Here is a 23,832-nt window from a genome sequence, read left to right as displayed (position 1 = left end):
ATGTAGAATATGCATAATAATACTTTTAAAGTGCTGGTGTGCTACATAAAGTAAACATGTGTACAGTAAAATTGTGAAATAAATCCAGAGTATCTTTGTGTTGAAATTGATCAAATTTTTTTTCTTTAGATTTCAGCTGTCAATCACATGCTACTAATTGAATAATTTTTAAGATACTGATGGCAGGTTTCATGAATAAAATGTCCATATAAACGTGCTATTGGATAGAGGGAAAAGGTAAAATTATGAAGGAAGTCATCGGTATAATGGAGCAAATCATATCCAAGCTTTCACTTTGGCCAGAAGCACTCCGAAAGTAGCAATGACACCTTCGCCATGTAAACCGCAGGGGAAAGTAATTAAATGTAATAGAAGCTGCCCTTGATTTAAAGCCACAGGGGAAGTAATTAAATTTAATAGAAGCCACTACTTCTAAACAAAGATGTATGGTATTCTATCACCAAATGCTACTTTTTTTTTTTTTTTTTTCAAATGTGCCTATAGCTTCTAGTGGTTTGACTGTCGAAAGCAGTTCCCAAACACTAGTGGACAATATGTGACTGAATATTGTGAGCTATATTGGATAATAATCTACTGTTAGCACATCTAAGCTGCAATTCCGGATACGGCATGGTACTGCCCTGTATGGCCACCTACTCAAAACCAACATGTGGGGCCGGGCGTGGTGGCTCAAGCCTGTAATCCCAGCACTTTGGGAGGCCGAGACGGGCGGATCACGAGGTCAGGAGATCGAGACCATCCTGGCTAACACGGTGAAACCCCGTCTCTACTAAAAAATACAAAAAATTAGCCGGGCGAGGTGGCGGGCGCCTATATTCCCAGCTCCTCGGGAGGCTGAGGCAGGAGAATGGCGTAAACCCGGGAGGCGGAGCTTGCAGTGAGCTGAGATCCGGCCACTGCACTCCAGCCTGGGCGACAGAGCGAGACTCCGTCTCAAAAAAAAAAAAAAAAAAAAAAAAACCAACATGTGGATTTAGGATGAAGATGGGAAATTTGGAGAATAAAGTAAACTTGTGATTTTTTTGGGTCAGTGTTGATGCATTTTTGTACATCTGCTTAAACTGTCTCCCAACTTCCACCCCGGCTGCTGCCATTGGCTTGTTGGACTGATTCAATATCTGGGCTCTGGAAGAAGCAAAGTTCTCCTTTTCTAAAATGTGCACTCTTGCCATCAGGGCTCTCCAGGTCTGACCACAGGGTTCATCATGGTTATACTGATACATATGTAGGATGCTTACTGCAAATGGCAGTGTTTTCACCAAGCCTTGTATCCTGGCTCTGCCTGCCTGGCAGAAAGGGTGCTTTTAAAAAGTTGTGTGTCAGAATCTCCTACTTGTCGAGTCAAGCATCTTGTGAACTTGGTCCTACATCTCAAAGTTTTGGAAGGGCCAGCACAGCTTGAGTTGTTCCTGCCTTCCTTTCAACTTTGTGGCAAGAATACCAACAAAAATATTTCTTGACTATTTTGCCGAATTAGATTGAAGGTGTAGTATGGATGAAGGATGACAGAATTTGTTTTCCTTGCTTGCTGAATTTAGGATTAAGAAACCCAGAGGTGTCCTACTTACTCAGAGCGTAAGTGGTGAAGAAGCAGTGGAATGGGTGCCCAACAGAGGAGCAGTCCCAATGAAGACTAGTTGCTCAGACAGTTTCAGTCTTAATCTAACAATGTTTACAGAGGCAGAGTCATGAATAGCCCAACTCTGGCTAGACAACTTGAGTTTGCATCTGGTACAGCCATTCCTAGCTGTATGACCTTGGCAAGTTACTTTCCTTCATCATAGTTTCAGCACATGTAAAGTGGGGATACTAACAGTATCTGCCACACAGAGCTGTAGCAAGGATCAAGTCGTTTACACATGTGTAAGTGCCTAGAACAGCACCTGCTGCATAATAAACACTGTCTAAATGTTAAGGCTTATTATATACAATGTATGTTGAAGTTCATTGACGAGTGACAGTAGCAGTTCCACATCATACCCAGGGCCATAGAAGAATATCCCCTATGGGTTTATTTGAATTGCACACTCCAAACTACATTGTGAATGTGGATCCTTGCGTATTATTTTTAAGTGAAAGCTATGCAGCCACAGTCCCTATTGCTTAGAGAGGAGTGGTGGTCCTCTAGTTGGAAAGTTGGGGTGGGGATCTAGAGGGCAGGGGTGTTGAGGGGATGGAATAGAAGGTAAAGCTAGCAAGGAATATAGTGGTGAGAGGTATAGGTCAGTATATTGTGCTAAATCCCCAGCAAAAGCCCAAATCATGCCTCTACTGCAGTTTGGATTATGCCAGTTTTCCTGGCTAGCCTAGAACTGGCACCATGATGAGTGAAATCAGTTGCTAGAGCCCTTTCAGGACTGGACGTGTAGTCATGATATATTTGTCAGTTGTGTATTTTCCTGTCAACTAGTTGTTGGGTGGAAAACCACCAAAAAAGAATTTTTCTTTGTCAGATAAACTTTTCACAACAGAAGAGTGTAGTGATGGCTTCTGAAATAAATCTAGTGGCACTGGGGAGTTTACAAATACTAGCATATTAATATACGGCTAAAATAATAATAAAATAACACCATGCTGCTAAAGATGTTTAGTATTATCAGCTCACTGCAGGAGTTTATTAGAAACTCCTGCTTTCTTTTATTAAAATTTCAATTGGCTTGGTGAATGAGATCCTATGTTAGTGTCATAAAGCGAGAAGGCAGAAGGAGAGGATATTGGCATTTAAGTGCAGATTTCATTTTAAAAACACTTCACATTATAAAAGAAGATTGCATATTGTAAATATTATGTATAATGTTAGTGGTGTTAAAAGCAGTGTTAGTAATTTTTAAAAATTCATCAAATTGTCTTTGTTTATGATGATATCTAGTAGATTTTATATTTCTGTAGTAAAGCAAAGTTTCAAATTTATCCCAAGATGTTTTTAGCTATAAGCAGCAGACATGGTTTGTAAAAAGTTTTCATAAAATGATGCATAAGTGTAATTTAATGGGACTCCTCTTTGGCAGTAGCATATGATGATTGCTTACTTTTATCATTATCCTATATTTTCACTCTGTATTTTGGAAGCTTTTGTTAAACTAACTTGTTTTAGCAAGGCAGCTGGACAGATTACAAACCTTAATTTACTGTTGAATGTTTGGGTTGATGTTACAATAAATTACATGGAGCACCTTCTGAAGTAAGCCCAAGATTTTCTTTGCTGGTATTAAATGATCACTGCTTCTTTACCTGGTGAAACACTGAGAAGATGGCAGCATGCAAAGCTCTAAGGTGCAACAGCTGGGGAGCCAAGCTGAAACCTCTCTTCCCTGTCTCAGCATCTGGAGTCTTCATGGAAGTGAGAAGTTTGCAGGTTTGCAGCTGCAGCCCTTTCATGACAAGTTCGGTAAATTTTACACATGGTTGCTTGCTTAGAAAACGTTTTCCAGATTTAACATGTTTACAGCATTGACATTTGAAGCTGAAGCCCCTTCCTTCTTGATTAGAGCAGAGAGTACTCACAGACTGCATTCTAACTTTATGGGGTTGGAACACTGGGAATGGGTCATTTACAGTTTTCAAACAAATCAAAATGTACTTTGATCTCTAGTCCAAGTTTCTTTAAATGCAATGAGTAATAATAATAAATTAGCCCAACTTAGCTATTTTTCCCTTAAATATGGTCATTTTTAATGTAATCATTTTATTGCATTCTAAAATTTAACCAATATATTTAATCCATCTTATTCAAAGTATATATTTTCTGAGAAGGAACATTAACTCAGGAAATTAAGTAGAGGAGAGACCTGTGTGTGTGTGTGTGTGTGTGTGTGTGTTTGTGTGTGCATATTTTTATATTTTCAGCTGCAACACATTCTGTGAGAATAAGAATTAATAATAAAGGCAGCATTTATCTTTACACACATTTTCCAGTTGAAATCTCTCATTTTATCTATAAATCTCTAGGTGCACTGAATGTTGTCAAAGCAATGGTATGGAGCATTTTGGCAATAAGATAAATTCAAAACAAAGACACTGTGTTCTTGGATTTTCCAGTGCTTAAATTAAAATCCCTAATTTAAAATTTTAGATTAATTTTGCATTAATACTATCAGTTCTGTTTAACATTGATTTAGATCATATTGAAATAAGGTGAGAAATCATCACCTTGTATTGATACAATCTTTTGTGGGGAACCATAAATGTCTAGTTGGCTGTCTAAATGCCCTTTGGTTTCTAAGAGGCATGTAAAAGGCATTCATATAATGTGATACATTTTACCATGCTCATCTCCACAAGTGTAAGCCCTGTTGCTTTAAACTGGATTTACTGGAATCCAGATGCACAATCCTGAGAATTTTCATTAACAATAGTCACATTGTTGAATACAATATTTCTTCTTCACGATTTAAGATAAACTATGGCACATACCATATGAAAAAGCCATTTATAGAATAGACTTTAGACTATGATTTTTAAATAAAAAACAACAGCCACCTCTGTCCCTCCAGCAAAACAAAACAAAATACCGTACCGTTGTGGCAAAAAATAAATGCATTCGGTAGGTATCAATATTGTGCATATAATTTGAAAAAAGAGATGACAGTTTGTTCTTTTTCATACTAAGTTTACTTTGCCTTTTCCCCTATCCCATAAATAAATGCTAGATATTTGCTCTAAGTAATGTTGAACTCAGCTCAGGAGTGACTTCTATGAGCAGCCAAATGGTTTGTATCGATTTTGATTTCTACATTTGTGGAAAGATATTTCAGCAAATCTTTTGGAAAGAATAAAATACTCCAAAATCAAATTCATTTGTGATTAATTGCAGAGTCAAACATTTTAATTTTAGCCAGGAGAAAGATGAGAACAAATGAAGAAATATGAAGATCCGTAATGAAAAGCAGTAAAATAATCTAAGTGAATCATTTTATTAAAATGGTTGTTTCACTATAAATAAGGAACCATAAAAAATACAATTTGTATATTCTGTTACAAAAAGCCTCACTGTAGGCAGCCAACTACTAAAATTTTATATGAAAAAAAAATGCTCCCCTAAGGAAATGTATGTATCTGTTGTTTCTTTTTAACAAAGATTGAGATGCTTATAAAGAATTTAGCAAAGATTTCTAAAAATAAAACCTTTTCTGCCATCCTCACCCCCTTCACACACACTGGATATGTGAGAGCTCGTTTTTTGTTTTTTGTGTTTTTTTTTTCCTATTCACGCTGAATTGTCTGATTCCAATTTAAATTGCTAGTCAGTGTTTCACAGCTTTGCATAGCACTTTCTAACCCTTTCCTCTTGGGTATCTCTATTTGAAATGAAGCTTTACTGTCTCATACACCCGAAACAAACAAGTGTACCTACTTGATGGTTTAATTGTAACTGGCTAAGCTCAAAAAAATGAGCAGCAAATTCAGGAAAAAATGTGTGGGACATAACCAGCCGACAAAACTAAAACCCTCAGCAGAGATGCTAATGATATTTTATTATTTGAAACAGCTGCTGTGTAGCCCCACTTTTTTTATTTTCTACAGATTTTTCCTAAATAACTTCATGCTTGTGTGGTATATCCTTTCATGCTTTCCCTGGTGACCAAAGCTCTCATGCCATTTACCTTGCTGCAGGTAATTTGGGGAAATACCACAGACTTGTATCATTACAGAGTCTGCATAGTTGTTTGGCTGCTAATTGATTCTCAAAGGAAGCAGACTGATGCTGTCACTATAATGTGATGTTAAAAATTCTTCCATTTAAACGTGCTTATTTTAGCAAAATTAAAACTGCTAGCTGAATGGATATTTGACTGAAAAAGCTTTTACAGAAAAGGTGATAATAAATATTGTCTTTATGAGTCAAAAAAAATCAGGACTGAGGTGCTTTTTTTTTTTACTTTTTAAATTTTTACTGTGGTTTTAGCTGTTACCTACTTAATACATATATTATGATAAAAATTAAATCTGGGTACTTTTAATCCATGGTTCAAGAGGATTCATGCCCTGTAATCAGAATCTCAGAGGACAATGTAATAACTACTTGTTTTAAAAATGGTTTCACGCTTCCTAAGTCTTTACCGGGTAACCCTGTTTTTAATGTCAGTGTTGTCATAAATGCTGGGACATAATAAACTTCCACATAGACATGTCCTTACTTTAAAAACAGAGCATGGTGTCGATTTTTTGAAGGTACATTATTCCTGTGAATGGGTTTATCAGCAGTACAACAACATTACAAGACAAGCTAAGCCATAAAATGGATTAAGTGGCACTGTATAATACTGATTAAGTAACAGAGCAATGCATGCAGTTGTGAGAGTAACTAGTGCTGCCAAGTCTTCTGAAACAACACGGTCATAAAAGTTTACTTTCCTTGCAGACCCAACTTTTTCCTCTGGGATCTTCTCTAACAATATTCAAACATCAGCTCTTCTACAGTCACTAAATTCTGCCTGCATTAAAAACCGTCTTCAACAACAAAAGCCAATTTTAGGTCTTCCTGTTGTTAATAATGCTTCTGTGATATGTGGGCTAACCTCTGTTTAATTCTGCCTCTGCCACGTATCAGCTGAGTACGATTCTCAACCTTTTCAGTTTCCTTATCTGTAAAATGGGGGTCATGAGACTTAAAATGTTGTTTTGCAGGTCAAAATGGACAATGCATAAGGTGCTTAATATACACCTAGCATATTTCAAGCACTACAGATACTAATTCTTATTAAGGAAGATAATTGTATGTCATTTTCCCTCCAATGATAAATATGTTTTGAGAAATAGACCTGCTATTGTTCCTATAGAGATATTCTTATTATTTTATTCTTATGACAACACCCCAAGAATATTCTAAAATATTCTAAAAAGAATACGTTTGGAGTGTTGTCATAGAATAAAATAATAAGGATGTGGCAAATACCCCCAGAATATGTATAATGCTGTGCCCTAGAAAAGGGGCCCTGCAAATGGTCACTGATTTAGATTGCATGAAATTTAATATAGGCACAAAAAAGATTTCAGATACATGCACCTTTAAAATGCTTTTTATAAATGACTTGAATTATTTGCCCAAAGGATATGTTTAATGTAAGAATATTCCAAAACTGAAGTTACCTCACTGAAGATTCTTCACCTGTCAGCTTACAAGAAAAGTTCATCCAGTTCAATTTTTATGTGAGAGATTAGTTTTAGGAGATAATTTCAATGATATCAGTTGAAATGCTTTTCATATGGGCCATGGAGTGTTACAAATTCTAACTTAATAAAAGGCGAAGGAAAAAAATGCCTGTAGATTTCACACATGGAATCCATTCCACGTTGTTTTTGCTAGTTTTTCCAAGACCCCGAGGGGATCCAACAGCAATAGGTTATATTGAGTACAATTAGAACCATAATGCAGAAGCAAGTAAATTAAGGCAGATGTTGATATTTCAAAACGAATCTGCTTTTCTTACATTTGGACACAATTCACGAGATGCATTGAGAAGTACTGTGATTACTGACAACGTCCCCTCTTCAATATATCAAGACTGTTTACAGCAAACAGAAAAAAGCATCCATTAATGCAACTCCAAAATCTTACCCTAAACAATGTTATTCTATTATATGGGAAGTGTTGTAATTATGTAACTGCACCCACAATTGGAGCCCTAGATTTTAAATGTTTAAATTTAATTCTGCATGTCACCTTTCTGAGTTATGCTGCAGACAGATGTGAGCCGGAATGGGGGGCAGCGGCACTGGAGTTGGGACCAACAGGGTAGATAGGGTGAGGATTGTTGAGCAATGCTTTGTTATCAGACATCAGTGCGTGCTGTCAATGGCTTAGTGAAGCTGCTTGTGATTTGGGAGGGGCTTCTCTGGCTAAGCAGGACAGAAACCAAAGGAAAGAAGGAACCAAAGTGGGAGTGAACAGGAAGTGTGGAGGGGTCAGGGTGCTCAGTGGTAGTCTGCAGAGAAGGAAGGTGCCTTTTAGGAGGAAGCAAGCCAATGGAATGCGAATTCAACTGGGAATAGAAGCCGGAGCCTTGGAGCAGATTCAGGGAAAACTACTCTCCAGTTTTCTGTCTAAACAGCATAGCAGTAGAGTGAGCCAACCCCAGAGGACTTCTGCAGCCAAAGAAACTCTGAGTTGGGGGGAGTATATTTTATTTTTGTTTGTTATCACAACACAGACTATAAATTTTAAAACCTGTTTGAGTAATTTCCCTGCAGAAGAAATCTGACCCTATTCCCACAGCCTCCCTCCTCTCAAAGTGCTAAGTGTGCCACAAAGCATTTGGAATGCTTCCTTCAAAGTTCCAGGTCGTCCGGCCACTCCTACCACTGCAGGTCTCTCTTGGTCCTGCTGATACTGGAGCTTATTTATGAGGGCTGTTGAGGGGTGAGTGGGCAGGGCGGTAGCTGCCAGGGCCTGCCCCCCACCCTGGAAGATTTGTGGCAGGTGGAGGGGGAGGGGGATAAAATGACCATGTGCAGACAACCTATTTAAGCAACTGTTTGTTATACAATAAAAATTACTCGGTGGCTCTGAGCGTGAACTCTCCAAGGGAGGGTGCTGTGGGAGGCAGTTGGAGACTTTGTCTTAATCAAATGAGCAAGCAGAAGCTTAGTGCTTTGTTGTGAGAGGCGATGGCTTTGTGGTGGCCTTTCTTGCTGCCTCCTGGCTTCATTTGCTTGTCAGGCAACAGTGTGGCCCCTGGGGGACTCCCCTAGATGAGGCAGTTGCAAACGAGAAAATCTGTAGAATTGGGAAGGGGTAAGTGTAACTGAATCTATAGGGAGGGAGCTGGGCAGAACAATTTTGTGAAGCGCCTTCCAAACACACAGGTAAAGGTTACTCCTTTTAGTTATGCACATTTTCGTAAGAACAGGAGCAAGTAAGATTCATGCCATGTCCTAAGACACCCTAACGTACACTGAGTCTAAGCTGTAGTAACTGACAGAAGGAGCGATTTCCAGAGCCAAGGGCCCTGAGAACTGAGTCTCATGAGCCTCTAGAGGGGAGAACCAGGGGCCAGTGGCAGCAGAGCTCCCCAGCTGAACTCAGGCACCAGGGAGCCTCTGGATTGCTGCACAGGGGACACGGCAGCTCCAGGAGACAATCTCTGAAATTCCACCAGCATCCTTATGTGTCTGCATACTGCAGGAGAATGTTGATGTCACACACTCTGATCCTCATCCCTAGTTCCAGGCCCCCATAGCCTGAAATGATTTTTAATGTATGCTATTTGCTTATTTCAAAGAAAAGGGTCAATCATGGAGTGAGAGGAAGGGAAAGAGAGTCTGGAGCATTTGAGCATAAAAGTGAGGTCAGATAAAACCATAGCATTGTAGAGCTTTTATATAAGCTGTATTTCTCTATGAGTTTTTACACCAAACAAAAGACAAACAGTTCGTCTACCCATTTGGCCATGGGAATTGCAGGGAGCACAGTTCTGGCAGCCAAGCTGGGCTATGGAGAAGCTAAGTTTTCTATTATGCCTAGGGCTGCCATTTGGGGCTGCCCACCAGCTTGTCAATCTCAGTGCATATAAAGCTAGTGATTAGAGGATGTAGTCTTCGTAGCTCATCTCTTTGAAGCTGATTCCCCACTCAGAGAATCTCCCTGCTGTAGAGAGACTGGAGTCTTCTGCACGTTCCCCTTGCAAGCTGTTCACCCTGCTTTGTATTATTTCTTGGCGTTTGTATGTACCCTGCTTGCATCTTATGTATATTTATTCTCAAGGACCGAGAGCCTCAGCAGGCAGCTGAAGATTAAGTGGGTGAACAGCACAGCCGCACTGGGGAAGATTCATTATTGGTACATTTCTAGGTTATTTGACATGGGAGAGTTTCAGCAGTTTATGTGGTGAGGAGAAGGCAAAGTGACAATGTGGGAACCTCTTCTGATGTGCAAAAATGTGCAGCCGACACAGGATTGCCATTTATTAAATCATAAATGTGATGCCAGATTTTTTTCCAGAGAACAGCAGGGAAGATAAATACTTGAGGCACGGGCCAGTGCCCTAGAACTAGCCCTGGGTCCTGTCCATTACTCAAGCCACCTCCAAGGGACTCTGTTTCTCTGGATGAGCTTTAGCTCTCTTAGCAGCAACATTATGAAGCAGAGTTACTAATACGACTCTTTTGAATATGAAAAATAGAGAGAAAACCCTTTTTAATCTGTGTTTTTATGGCTGCAAACGTGATTACATAGAGGAAAATCAATCCCAATGGAACACAATGGATAATACAAAGTAATTGATTGGCCTTTATCATTTTCCATTATGATATTAAAATAACACCATAATATCAAGCGGCAGCCACTGATACATAAAGGAAAACCGGAGATGATTATGTCTAAGGGTAATCAGGTCAGGGAAGTGTGAAGGTAAGATAAATAAGGTAAATACAAAAATGAAAAAAGGCTTAAAAGAAGCAAAAGGGAGTTGGTGGCAAAGAAGCTACATAATAGAAGGGAGATCTGATGTTTGGAATATCATTAAGCAGTAAGCCACAAGAGACAGTCTATTGCAGCTGTGTGATTGCAGTATGTCTCGGTTGGTGTCCCAAGCCATGGGGGCAAAAGCTGAGTGACTTTAACTTCTTCTCAGGAAGTGCAATAATCCTTTCAGAGTACAATGCTTGCAGTCCTACTGCCATCAGGCTATGAAATTTAGAAAATGAAATAGGGGAAGCATTTAGCTCTTCGTATTTCCCAGGCACTGATGCCACCAACATGGCATCATAAGCAGCCACAAAAGAACATAGAAAACCTTCATTTACAGCCAACTTTTCAAACTGCTGGCAACCAGTGTGGCTTTGCAGACCTGGGATGCCATGGTTTGTGTCCGATTGGCAAGCAGTTGATGCGAACCCCTTGAGAAAAATTGCATCAATACAATGCCTGGATACATTAATCTATGTTATTCCCTATTATATATTTTCATACAGATTTATTTTCTCTCTTTTAACATGCATTCATGCTGTTCCTATGTATACCATTTTATGTAAAAATAGGATCAAATTTTAATTCCCACCAACTTTTTTCTTCTTTGGAAATGCTTCATATTAAAAATATATATAGGTGCTTTGTGTCTGATAATAAATAAATATATGTAGGAGCCAGTTAATTAAAAATATACAATTGTTTTGGTTTCTGCATCACTACATAACATGCTTCTAATTTAGACTTCTTAACACGATGTCACACATGTGTTAAGCAAACATTGCAAATAACCCTGTTGTGGCCGGAAGTCAGCATTCACACTTAAAACATAGTAGAAAAATGTCATGCCCACCAGAGTGATCCTGCTCTTTAGATTAGCAGTAATCAGGAATATAGGTTAAGGTGGCGGAATAAATCACTGTGTGGGTTGAAAGTGTTAGTGGACTGGTTAGCTGGGATACCCTCAAGAGGTGTGGGAAGTAGTTGCTCACTTCACAGAAGGACTCCAGATGTTATAGAATTTGATTCTGACTTTCTGAAATTCTGGATTGCACTAATTTATTCATTCATTTGTTTATTTGTTCCAGGAACACTAAGTTCCTATTATGGATGAGTCCAGAACTGAGGTTACAGAGGTGGTCTCAAGAGGCACTGTATTAGTAAATGTCCTCCAGAGAAACAGAACCAATGGGATATATCTATCGCTGTCTGTCTGTCTAACTATCTATCTATCTATCTATCTATCTATCTATCATCTATCATCCATCAAAAGTGATCCATTTGTTTGACTTATGGAATTGGCTCACTTAATCATGGAGGTCAAGAATTCCCACTATCTGCCATCTGCAAGCTGGAGAACCAGGTAAACCAATGATGTAAGTCCTGGTCCAAGTCCAGAGGCCCAAGAACCAGGGGCATAGATGCTGAGGTAGAAGAGGGACGTCTGAGCCCAAATGGGAAACAAATTTGTCCTCCCTCTGCCTTTTTGTTCTGTCAGGGCCCTCAGTGGTCTAGATGATGCCTGACTACATTGGTGAAGGCAGATCTTCTTTATTCAATCTACTGATTCAAATGCTCATCTATCCCAGAAACACCCTCACAGAGATACCCAGAAATGATGTTTTACCAGCCCCCTGGGCATTCCTTAGCCCAGTCAAGTTGACACATAAAATTAACCATCATAGGTACACAGGCTAATGGGGAGGACTGGTGCATATAAACAGGTATTTAAAAAGGTCCTAGATGATATGACACAAGTGCTAAGAAACACACAGAGAAGAGACATCACGAAACAGCTTCCCAGAGACAAGTATAGATGGAAAAGTCTGCTTTTCTATGCAGATAGAATAGATGAGAAAGGGCATTTTAGATAGCACAATCCTTCCACAAATTATCCAAGAGACACAAAGAGCTACTGTGTTGGGAACCAGAGGGAAGGCCAGAATGGCTCATGTTCCGGGTATAGGGCATGGAGTGGTGGGAGATGACAAGATCGCAGGTGAAGCCCAGTGTATAAGGGCCTTGTCTGCCGTGGAAGAGAGTTGCCCCTATGGGAAATGGGAAGCCTGCAGAGGTGTTTAAGAAAAGATACAGTCTGGCAGGGTTGTTTGGGGGTGATAGCACTTTGGTATACAATAGAAAATAGGTAGGATTGCGGAAAAGAGGGGCCATTACACAAATTGATCCACTGTTCCGGTTGAAGCTTAATGCACCAAATGTGGTTAGAGTGGAGAGAACACACCAAGACAGTCGTACATTGTATAGCAAATGCTCTTGGTAGCAAGTCACAGAACACTGGCTTAAGCAATATTGAAACTTATGTAACAAGAAGTGGTGGGTCTGTGTGGGCTATGCCAGGGTTCCAGCTCCACTTGTCAGCCAATCTCTTAGCTATGCCTCTTCATGTGTTGGCTGCCTCCTCTGACTGATAGCGATATGGCTGTAGCAGTTCTGGCAGTCCCATCTAGACATACAATGGCCAGAGGAAGAGGGACCATCTCTCTCTCTTTTTTTTTTTTTTTTTTAATCAGGAGTGAGAGATCCTTTCCCAGAGATTTTCAGCATGCCTCCTATCATTGGCCATATTAGGTCAAATGACCATTTCTAAACACTTGATATTATTTTACAACAAACTTTGGGAGGTTAACTACCATGTGTGTTCTGCCTTCCTCTAAATGCCTTCCTCTAAATATCTTCTCTTTGATCATGCATTTGCTCCCACTGAAAAGATAACTTCTAGCTAGTTCTGTAATAGGCAATGGACTCTTCCACATTATCCAGTGTACAAGTACTGCTCCACTTCCCTATCAATGTAGGCGTATCCATGAAGATTGGAGGGATGTCTTCTACACTCACTGTTCATGACTCCCTTCTGTTTCTTCCTGCTGTTGGATGGAAATCCTGGTGTTTACACAGATCCAGAAGATATGAGGAGGACCTGATCCCCAGTCCACGGCACCTCACTCTTGTTGTCCTTGCCCAGGCCTGTAAAGTCTTTTCAGATGTGATTTAAGAATCCCACAACCCTCTCAGAATCTGCACATCTCATCTCATTCACAGGCCCTGGGGATTCAAGTTCTTCCCACTATCGATCCTGGCCTTTCTATACAAACCCAGATAAATTCAGCTTAATTGTTTCAGTGGGTGCGCATAGGCCTGATTAGTGATTGTCTGCTTGGGTTCGTTTCTACCTGGCAACTTCCCTCCAGATCTTGAAAATCCAAATGCCTGGTCACCTTGGCAGGGGAGACAGAAGATGTGCAGGTGGAGAGTTTATTCAGTTCTTCCTGATGAGTGCATTGCCAGCCAAGTATTCAAATCAGTGACTCATTTGTCCATTCTATAGGATCGAGTGTTCTTTAATGTCCTGATACACAGTGCATCAGTGCATTGAAGGAAGAAGCAGCTATGCTGGGCTGGCCTGAGTCTTAATTGGTCTCTTAGAGGAAGTCCGGCTTTGGGGGGATCCCCAATCCCACAGATCCGATATCCTCTTCTATTACCGTTGCTCCTCAATCCCCAAGACACCACCATTTCCTGAGTTTACTGATTGGAGGTGCTTCAGAGGGGAAACGATCAGATTGATCAATTCACAACAAGTAAGAAAAACTAACAATTCTGATTAAGATGATATTCACATCAGAGCTATTTGACATTTTAAAAAGCTATCTTCCAACTCAGATAGATCAACTTCTAATGGTGGAATTTCAGGCAATATAGAGGAATATATCTATTGGCAGAGTTGCAGCTGTTATTATATGTTCTAATAGAATCTTCTATACACATTTATTGTAGAATATTATATTGTAATTGTCTGCTGAAGGGTTTTTTTCCCCATAAAACTGTGACTTTCTTGAGGCCAAGACCATGCCTCATTTATTGTCCTGTCTTCAGCCCCTAGCACAATTCCTATCACAGAGAAGTTTAATGTTTTTTGATGGTTGCTTAAAGCATCTCTTTGCAATTAAACTGTTACATGGTTCTGGGGGAATCAAAGAGAAAATTAAGAAATCACTTTTTCTTTTTCTGTCCTCTAAATAATCCATAATTTCCTAACTTTTCACTGTATTTATATTTCATAAATCTCTATTGCACAGTTTGGAACTTTTTAATTGCCCTACAATTCCCTTAAAATGAAATGTCCCCTTCTAGGCCTTGTTATCTAGATTTTTTTTTGACCAGTTAAGAAGTTCCCATATTTGACGTATTCAGTGTGAAGTATGAAGACATAACTTGTCTCTTACCTCCTTTGGATGTTCATATGTGTTTCATAGATATTTCGTCTCAGGTGAAATTTCTCTGATTTTCCTGTTAAAAACTCCTATTTCAGTCTGAGCCTGGGGCTGAAGTTTAACTTTTGAGAGGCTCATTCCCTTTGAGCTGGAATATGATTGTAAATATGTGCAGGTTCTGCAGATAATTCTCATTCTTTAGCAGAGGTGGCATTATTGCAAGGTGAACTAGCAATAAGGCCTCACACATTGAAATGTTCTGGCTTATCTAAAAAAATGTATCACAGTTGATCATTTTACGTTATAATGAATAGCTGCTATGTTGTCTTCCCAGTATCTTTTTCTGTCAGCAATTGTCCTTTCCAACCTGTTGAAGATGTTGGCTATAAACAGATGTCTCCCCTGCCATGATGGCGGGCATGTGACTCAATCTGGACAACTAGGGCACCCCCTCTCTGCTCTTGTGATAGTTCATAGATGATCACATGACTCAAATCTAGCCCATTAGAGGCATCTTCAGGAGTTTCGCAGAATTTGTTAGTAAAGAAGCCCTGACTTCTCTCTGTCATAACTAACTCTAACATACGTTTTGAGTTGAGTTGTTGGGGATTATTTTTGCCATAATGTGCAAAGAGAAAGCAGAATCAAGAGATAAATGAAGGAAGGGAGGGAGGAAAGGAGAGAGAGAGGAGGAGCACCAATGCAGTGTTTGAAGACCTGGACCCACCCATATCTGATAATTTAATAACTTCTCTTTGATTCAGTTTAAGCTAATTTGAGTTAGGTTTCCGTAAGTGACATCAAAAAAGACTCCAGGTAAACAAACATGTTCCCAGTTTATGTGCACAAGTACAAATTATATGAGCTTTACAAGATAAAGGTGTATATATTTTTAAGCATTTTAAAATTGCATTTTGAAACCTGTCATCTGAATCCATTGAACTGGGTATTATCAAATATTAACTTTGAACACACTATTAAAAAAAAAAAACTAGTACATGCTTTGTTAGCATGACATCACTATAAGAGCAATTTCTACAGCCTACACTTACATGAATGTGCAACTGATTCAGGATCCAGTGACTTCTAGGGAATTCAACTAAATAGCTGTTAGTAACTAATTTTATATGTATCTGAGAAACATTGGGAAAGTAAACAAACTGGTTGTGGACTAAAGTTCAGATTATACTCAGCATAAAAATAAGAGAAGAGAGAGACTATGACAAGAGCAGAAAGTTTGAGTCAAGTTACATGGAAAACAAAGTAGCTGATTTCCTCAGGTATGTACAGGCATTGGTAGCCTTAGGATCATTCCTGTTCTTCAGGTCGCAGCTTCGATACTACTTCCTCTAAGAAATTCTTCATCTGGCCGGGCGCAGTGGCTCAAGCCTGTAATCCCAGCACTTTGGGAGGCCGAGACGGGCGGATCACGAGGTCAGGAGATCGAGACCATCCTGGCTAACACAGTGAAACCCCGTCTCTACTAAAAAAATGCAAAAAAAAACTAGCCGGGCGAGGTGGCGGGCGCCTGTAGTCCCAGCTACTCGGGAGGCTGAGGCAGGAGAATGGCGTGAACCCGGGAGGCGGAGCTTGCAGTGAGCCGAGATCCGGCCACTGCACTCCAGCCTGGGCAACAGAGCGAGACTCCGTCTCAAAAAAAAAAAAAAAAAAAAAAAAAGAAAATTTTCATCATGGCACTCAGTACTTCCTTCTCAGCTAGCCGTTACTATACCACATTTGAATTGCAGATTTACTTTCTGGCTCCCCAAACAGATAATGAGCATTTTTGAGTGCAAGGACTGTCTTCTTCTTTGCTATCAGTGCTCTGCATCTGGCACATTCACAAGGCATATTGAGCAAAGGGACATGTCAGTGATGTCTCAAGGTTGGCCACGCAGAGGACCCGTGCTGTGGGAGCTTTCCCCTCTGGGTCCAAACCTGGAGGATACTGTTCTTTCCTGATCACCCACCATCCTCTTTAGGTTGATTATTATGCTATGTTATTTATTATGTTTAATACTTAGGTGCCTCCAACAGAGTCCAAGGCTCAGCAGAAATGTGATCATGCGGTGGAAACTGTATGCAGATTTATCTGACCTTGGTTTCTCTCCTCCCTACATTTTGTACATGTTACACTGCTAATAATGTACTGTTAGACTTGGTTTCCAGGGCACAAGAGGAAAAAAAAAAAAGTATTCTAAATTTACCAAGAAAGGTTTTAGGTATTTCAGGCTTGATGTAATTTAGTCCTAATTACTGTAAGAATACTATTTCATTTTATAGTTGATCAAATCAGACAGAAGGCAACTTCCTCTAAAATAGCTTGTAGTGAGGCAAAATTTGAATCCAGATCTGCCTAACTTTCCAAATCTAGGTTTTTTGCACAATTCTATTTAGAAGGATAACTTCAACCTAGGATATTCAGATCACATTTTGAATAAATCGATTTATTTCTAATTATATATTCCTTGACAAAAAAGCAATGTATTATAAAGTGAATTCAATTACACTCCTCTTTCAATTGTCAGCAATAACAAAAACTGTGGGGAGAGCAGATTACCAGCAAATTTTATATGGATAAAACTCATAAATAATATGTGAGTAATTAAGATTTGCCATCAGACTGTATCCTTGGCTATAAAAAGAAACTGGTTATAAGTGAGGTGTGATGAGTACCATGTTAGGTCAATTTACTCCTCCAGAGTTTATGACAAATAATTATTTAGCAGATGGAATTTTCTGAAGGAAATTTCATTTACTCGACTTCCTCTTTACGTGCTCAATTTCTTCCTAAGATTGAGTCTACTTAAAAATAACTTCTGGGATACTATCTGGGAGAGAAACACAGACTTACTTTATTCCAGAGGGAAAACAAAAGATTGCCTAAACATCAGCTTAATCCATAGACTGTAGTAGAGGTAGTATGTCTGTTCTCCATGAGGAAGTCTGGGGAGAGCAGAATAAATACTCTGTGTGGAAAACCCAGAAGGGACCTCTGTCGTGTAGTCTAAATTATGAGGTGTTCTCAGGAAACATGTATTTTATCCCAGGCCGAGGCCAGCTGGGGTTAGAAAGGCAGTCTCCAATGATTTGACATTTCCCTGATACCTCCTGGAGGAAATACTCAGGTTCCTAGAGGGGAGTGTGCTCTGGGCTGACAACTCATGTCTATTTTCAAGGCACCATTACCTATGGCAGGTGATGAAATACTCTGTAAGTTTTGACATTGTGAAGGGTGGAATAATTCAAAAGGGTCTTGTCCTCATAGGCTGAGAAGGCCGTCTTCCCTGTGAGTCTTTACAGGCCTCTACTTCATGTGTACACACGTATAGACATAGAAAACTATGCACATGCATGCACACATGCTCTCTCACACACAGAGACACACTGCTGATTTTTTAACTTTGTACTTTTTTAAAAGGCTTTTATTTTGGTGCTTTGTAATAGGGATAAAATTTTGAAAATACTATGCTATGTATTTTATTACCCCTTAAATCTTATTCTCTTGAAACTTTTTACCTCTAAGACTGAGTATGAATCATATGACCCCTGGGAAGGCATGGACTGAGGGATACACCACCCACAGCAAAGAAATCAAAACTGTTGTTACTATGGATGGAATGTTTGTGTTCCTCCAAAATTCATTCTGTTGAAACTCTGATCCCCAGTGTGATGCCCTTTGGAGATGGGATTTTTGGAAGGTAATTAGGACATGAGGGTGGGGTCCTCATGAAAGGATTAGTGCCCTCCTAGGGAGAGATGGAAAGGAGCCTCCTTCCATTCTATTTCTCTGTCTTTGCCATGTGGATTACAATGAGAAGAGAGTCATCTGCAAACCCTAGGAAGAGGCTCTCACTAGGAACTGAAATGGCTGGCACTTTGATCTTGGACTTTCCAGCCTGCAGAACCATGAGAAACAAATGTGTGTTGTCTAAGCCACCCAATGTATGGTAATTTCTTATGTCAGCCTCAGCTGATTAAGACAATGCAAGGGAAGCCCTAGTTATGAAGGAAGAGAAAATAGAAAGATTGTGCCTTCTGTCATGCGTGATGGTAGAAAGAGAAAAGGAAGATGTAAGGAAATGACATGTTCTGAGTTCTAATCTAAAAACAAATTTGGAAGGTTACCAAATGGAGGTCACAGACCTCAGTGCAGCTTCAAGTTTGATTAGTAAGACCCAATTTTGGAGTCATTCACCAAGGGAGATGGCCTGGTTCCCCAAGAACTTTGTTAATTACAGCTGTTCATTTCAAAGGTGAACACAGTAGGACGTCCAGCTAGGATACCCTCAAAGCCTAGACCAGTCAGTCTATCATAGACACCTGCCTAGGTACCAGCAGGAGACCAAGGGCCTCCCCATCCCCAATCATGAAGACTGTAACTTAAACATCATTTGGTGAAAGAAGAGGAGAAAGGAGAAACAGTTCCATTAGGGAGTGAACTTTGAGTTGACTAAAAAATTATCCCAAAGAGGCGGTGTAACCCAGAGGAGCCGAAACATCATTAATAGGCAAATTTAAAGTTAAAGCCTGTTGCTCCCCACCCTCTTTACTCCCATCAGCCACCCAGCAGGGTGGAAGCTTGTGAGAAAGATTTTATCACTTGTAGAAAATAAAAAAGCTCCCCTTTCTCTGCACATCTGGTGTGTTAATTGTGACCCTACCAACATAAGTAATACCTGCAGCACAGTTTTGGAATCCCTGCTGGGACAAATGTCATTTTCTGGGTCTGTCATTTTCTGGGCCCAGGAAAAGAATCACTAGGTAAAACTTAATGCAACTGGAAGTCTTTGCTTCTTTAACTTCAACAGCCTTCCAAGTTTGGTTGGTGCTTGTTCAAAGAATGAAAAATGCCTTTTGGCCTATGTTTCCCTGTGCAGCTAAAGATCCTAATTGTGCCATTACAAGCTGATACATAAATCTGTGCCAAGTTTCTCATAATATTATATCTGCAAATGAGATCTTGAAGGTATCGTTCTCCCTTTCACCTGATGACAGAACAGAATGCTTCATTTAAAAATGGCAAAGAAGGATGATTGAGTTCAATTCAGCCTGAGATTTGGGTTTGTATATTTTAGGGCAAATGAACTCAGAAGACAGAACAGTTTCAAATGCATCAGGAAAACAGGCTGAAACATCTGGAAAAATCCCTTTGAGATTGAAAGCATATGATGCACAACAAAGCCAACAACGAAGTCTCAATCTTAGCGCTTTTACTATTTCTTGATTGCAGTGGAGAAGCAGAGTTGCCAGCCATCTATGGATCCTAACAAAATTGGTCCTTGTAATACTCGGTATTATTTGCCAAGATGTTGAAAAACCTCTCAACAGTGAGAAAATAAGATGCTAAATATCTAATATACTCTTTACAAATTTAAGGGAGTCAGAAAAAAAAGTAACTGAAGCATCCAGGAGAATTGGATTACGAGTTAGTAGATTTCATCCAAATCTCACTTTTATTTGTGGCTTTTTTTTCCCTGACAGAATATTTACTAGAGTTAATAAGAAGCCTTTGTATTTGTTAGCATATTTATTCCAAGTAGCTCAAAGGCTCCACAGACAGACATTCTTTTATTATTTCTTGCAATATCTCTGTAAGGTTTTTGGCAACAGAATAGGTATTATCCTTGTTAAACCTGGTACAGTAAAAGTATCTATTTTCAAATGTAATTTACAAAGAGCACCTCTCAGACGGAAATCTAAATTGCTGTTAAGAAATTCTCTTTCGGGGCCGGGCGCGGTGGCTCAAGCCTGTAATCCCAGCACTTTGGGAGGCCGAGACGGGTGGATCGCGAGGTCAGGAGATCGAGACCAACCTAGCTAACACGGCGAAACCCCGTCTCTACTAAAAAATACAAAAAACTAGCCGGGCGAGTTGGCGGGCGCCTGTAGTCCCAGCTACTGGGAGGCTGAGGCAGGAGAATGGCGTAAACCCGGGAGGCGGAGCTTGCAGTGAGCTGAGATCCGGCCACTGCACTCCAGCCTGGGCTACAGAGCGAGACTCCGTCTCAAAAAAAAAAAAAAAAAAAAAAAAAAGAAATTCTCTTTCGGGAATGTTTTTCTCCTCTTTCCTCTTTATTTAAAGTATGAAGCTGTCAATTCTGTCATTAGTCATCGCAGAAACTTTTCCCATTCAGACCAAGGTCAAAAGTCTCCGGCTGTTAGTCTATCCATGAAAGTGCTTGAACATACACAGCCACATGTCATGCATATTTATGTTGCACAGGTATTAGAGTAAACATAAGAGGGATGAATTATTAAGGGCAAAGTAGGACTGATGAAATGCTGTTAGTTTGGATAGTTGACTGATTTGTTCTTTTATGGGCTTACATGAAGCTGTTGAACGCAAAGGAAACAAACCTGATCTTGCTGTTAAACTAACTCCTTAAGAATGACAAGTGTTAGGGGTTGAGAATGGGGAAAATGATAAATACACATTGCTATAGTTTGAATGCGTCCCCTAAAATTAATGTATTGAAAACTTAATCCCCAGTGCAACACTGTTGAGAGGTGAGACTTTTAAGAGGTGATTAAGTCATGAGGGTTCTGCCCTCATGAATGGATTAATGCCATTTTTGTGAGAGTGGGTTAGTCATGGCAGGAATGGGTTTCTCATAAAAGGATGTTTGGCCCCCTCCCCTCTCCCTACCCTCTTGTCTTTCCACCTTCTACCATACAATGAAGCAGCAAGCAAGTCTGGACCAGATGTGAGCCCCCAAACCTTGGACTTCCAAGCCTCCAGAACTGTAAGAAATAAATCTCTGCTGTTTGTAAATTTCCCAGTCTCAGGTATTCTGTTATAGTAGTACACAATAGACTAAGACATGCATATATACATATGTACACAAAGAAAAAGAAATAACCAATTGTGTATGTGTGTGTGTATATGAATTTGAAATGTTCATTTCACAGGTGAACATAGTAGGATGTCCAGCCAGGGCACCCTCAAAGCCTAGACCAGTTAACCTATCATGGACACCTGCCTAGGTACCAGCAGGAGATCCATGGCCTCTCCATGCTCACATCATGAGGGCTGTACACACTCAAATACATATGCACACACACACATACACAATTGAGTTATTTCAAGAAATGCACACAAACCTCTACTTCTTATTCAGGGTATGAGGGCCCCTTGAACGATGCCACGTGGGGGCTTCCATCAGCCCTTGGTTCTCTTGTCGATCTTTAGTTGCATTGGACTTTTTAAACTCAAGAATTAGTATCTATTTCCAAAGCCACTTTACACTCAGTTATCAGAGCCTCTGTCTGGAATGAAGGTCTGTTTTCCGATCTTTGGCTCTGACGTAGATGGTGAAATATTATTGCAGCTCTCAGGTGGGTTTTTAGAGACAATCCTTCTTCCATGTTAAATAAGCCCAATTGTCTGGTGTTTAAGGGACATCATGCTTTACAAAGCCTGAAGTCAGCTCTTTATTGGAGACTAAGATTGTGGTAAACAAGCCCCAGAAGATTTCAAGGGAAAATGCGTCCAGTCTATTTATCTGTTAAACCTGTTCTGCCTTTTTATGTTGGGACTCCTCTCTGATTTCTTCAGGTTGGCTGAGCAAGGAGATTGCTGAGTGCTCCAGTCTCCTGTAGCAGTTTGTTTTAATTGGTGCAAAGGAATGCAGAGCTGTAAAGGTACAGCTAGAGGTGTTTTTCCCTATTCCTTTTTGAAAGAGTTCTGTGGACGAGGTACTGAAATGAAACTGTGGGCTGGAAAGATGTGGGGATGAGAAGGGTAGATGACCAAGAGTCAGTTAAAAGGCAGGGTCTGGAATATATCTGAAGATCTGCATTTTGTGCTGAGGAAGAGAAAGCCAGATTCCAATATCCAGGGCTGCTAGAGTCCTGCTTGGGATGTTATCTCTTGGTTATTTCTTTTTCTGTGGTTGAAGAGGCTGAAAGTTATCAAAAAGGGAAACAAAAATCTCAAACTAAAACATACCACCAAAGTCTTGATGTAGAAAAATCTTTACTCTTTGTTTTGCTCAAAGGGAATAAAAATCCTCTCTTTAAAAGTATTATTATTGTCTGAAAAGAGCAGAGAGATCCTCCCACTGTGCTCTTTAGCTAAATGACAATGACGACCAGTAACTTATTGCCCAACGTGTTTGGATTATTGTGATTATTTTTCGTACTTCCTGACCTAAAACATCCAGCATGGTAGAACTCTGTATCCATCAAATAGCCACATTTTACAAAGTTACATTTAAATAGAAGATTGTTACATGGACCAGGTAGTGCTTATCATTTAAAAAATAATTATTTCTTCCCTATTGCTTATAACAACTACTTTAAAACTCAAAAATGAAATCTATTTCCTCACTTCAATTTTCTTTCCTCCATCAGGTCTGCATACACTGGGGGGCTTCCGGTGACTGCTGGGATGCTGGCATTGATCTTTTCTTTCCCTGGGGGCAAAAACTGACCTTGGATTTTTTTATCCTTTAGGGGAAAATACCACATCTTTTACAGATAACCGGGTTTTCTTTTCTTTCTTCGGATTTGGGTTATTTTGTGTTATCAAACAGTCTTGGGCTGGCTTAACAGTCATTTATCTATCCATTTATATATTTATATACTTAAGTATTTATCTAATCATTCATGTAATATTTTGATGCCTCACATGTGCTGGATATTGTGCAAGGTGTGTGACATGGTGAATTGACTAAAGCAGATGCTACACGTGCTTTCCCAGAACTTTAGATCTATCATGTTTCATTAAGTTGAAGAGAAAATTATCCTATTTATTGTATAGAGGGTTGTCATTTCCATAAAAAATGATAAGAATATCTTTGCCAAAGAAGATAGCTGGTACAAGGAGCTTACCTTTGGATTCATTAATCTTGACAGTAATCTACTAATTACTTTGTTCAGTTCTTCACTCTGTGATAGGCTTTTAGAGATATTAGATCAATTCTGAAAGGTAGGAAAAAAAAAGGAAATCATGGCATATTTGGATTTTCAGAAGTTATGTGGAAGGTTAGGAATTAATATGGTATATTAATTCCTCAGTAATTTTACCTGATTAGTAAAGAGAGTATCAATCATGTTATTATATATGTTCTCTTAGAACTGGATAGCAAACAACATCTTAGACCTGGATAGGAAAGTACCACCTTAGATCTGAATAGGAGAGTGTCATCTTAGACTGAATAGGACAATTCA

Source organism: Trachypithecus francoisi, unplaced genomic scaffold (genome assembly GCF_009764315.1).
Source record: "Trachypithecus francoisi isolate TF-2019V2 unplaced genomic scaffold, Tfra_2.0 Lachesis_group12, whole genome shotgun sequence".
Lineage (NCBI taxonomy): Eukaryota > Metazoa > Chordata > Mammalia > Primates > Cercopithecidae > Trachypithecus > Trachypithecus francoisi.
The sequence above is the reverse complement of the archived record's forward strand: the minus strand, read 5'-3'. Positions refer to the sequence as shown.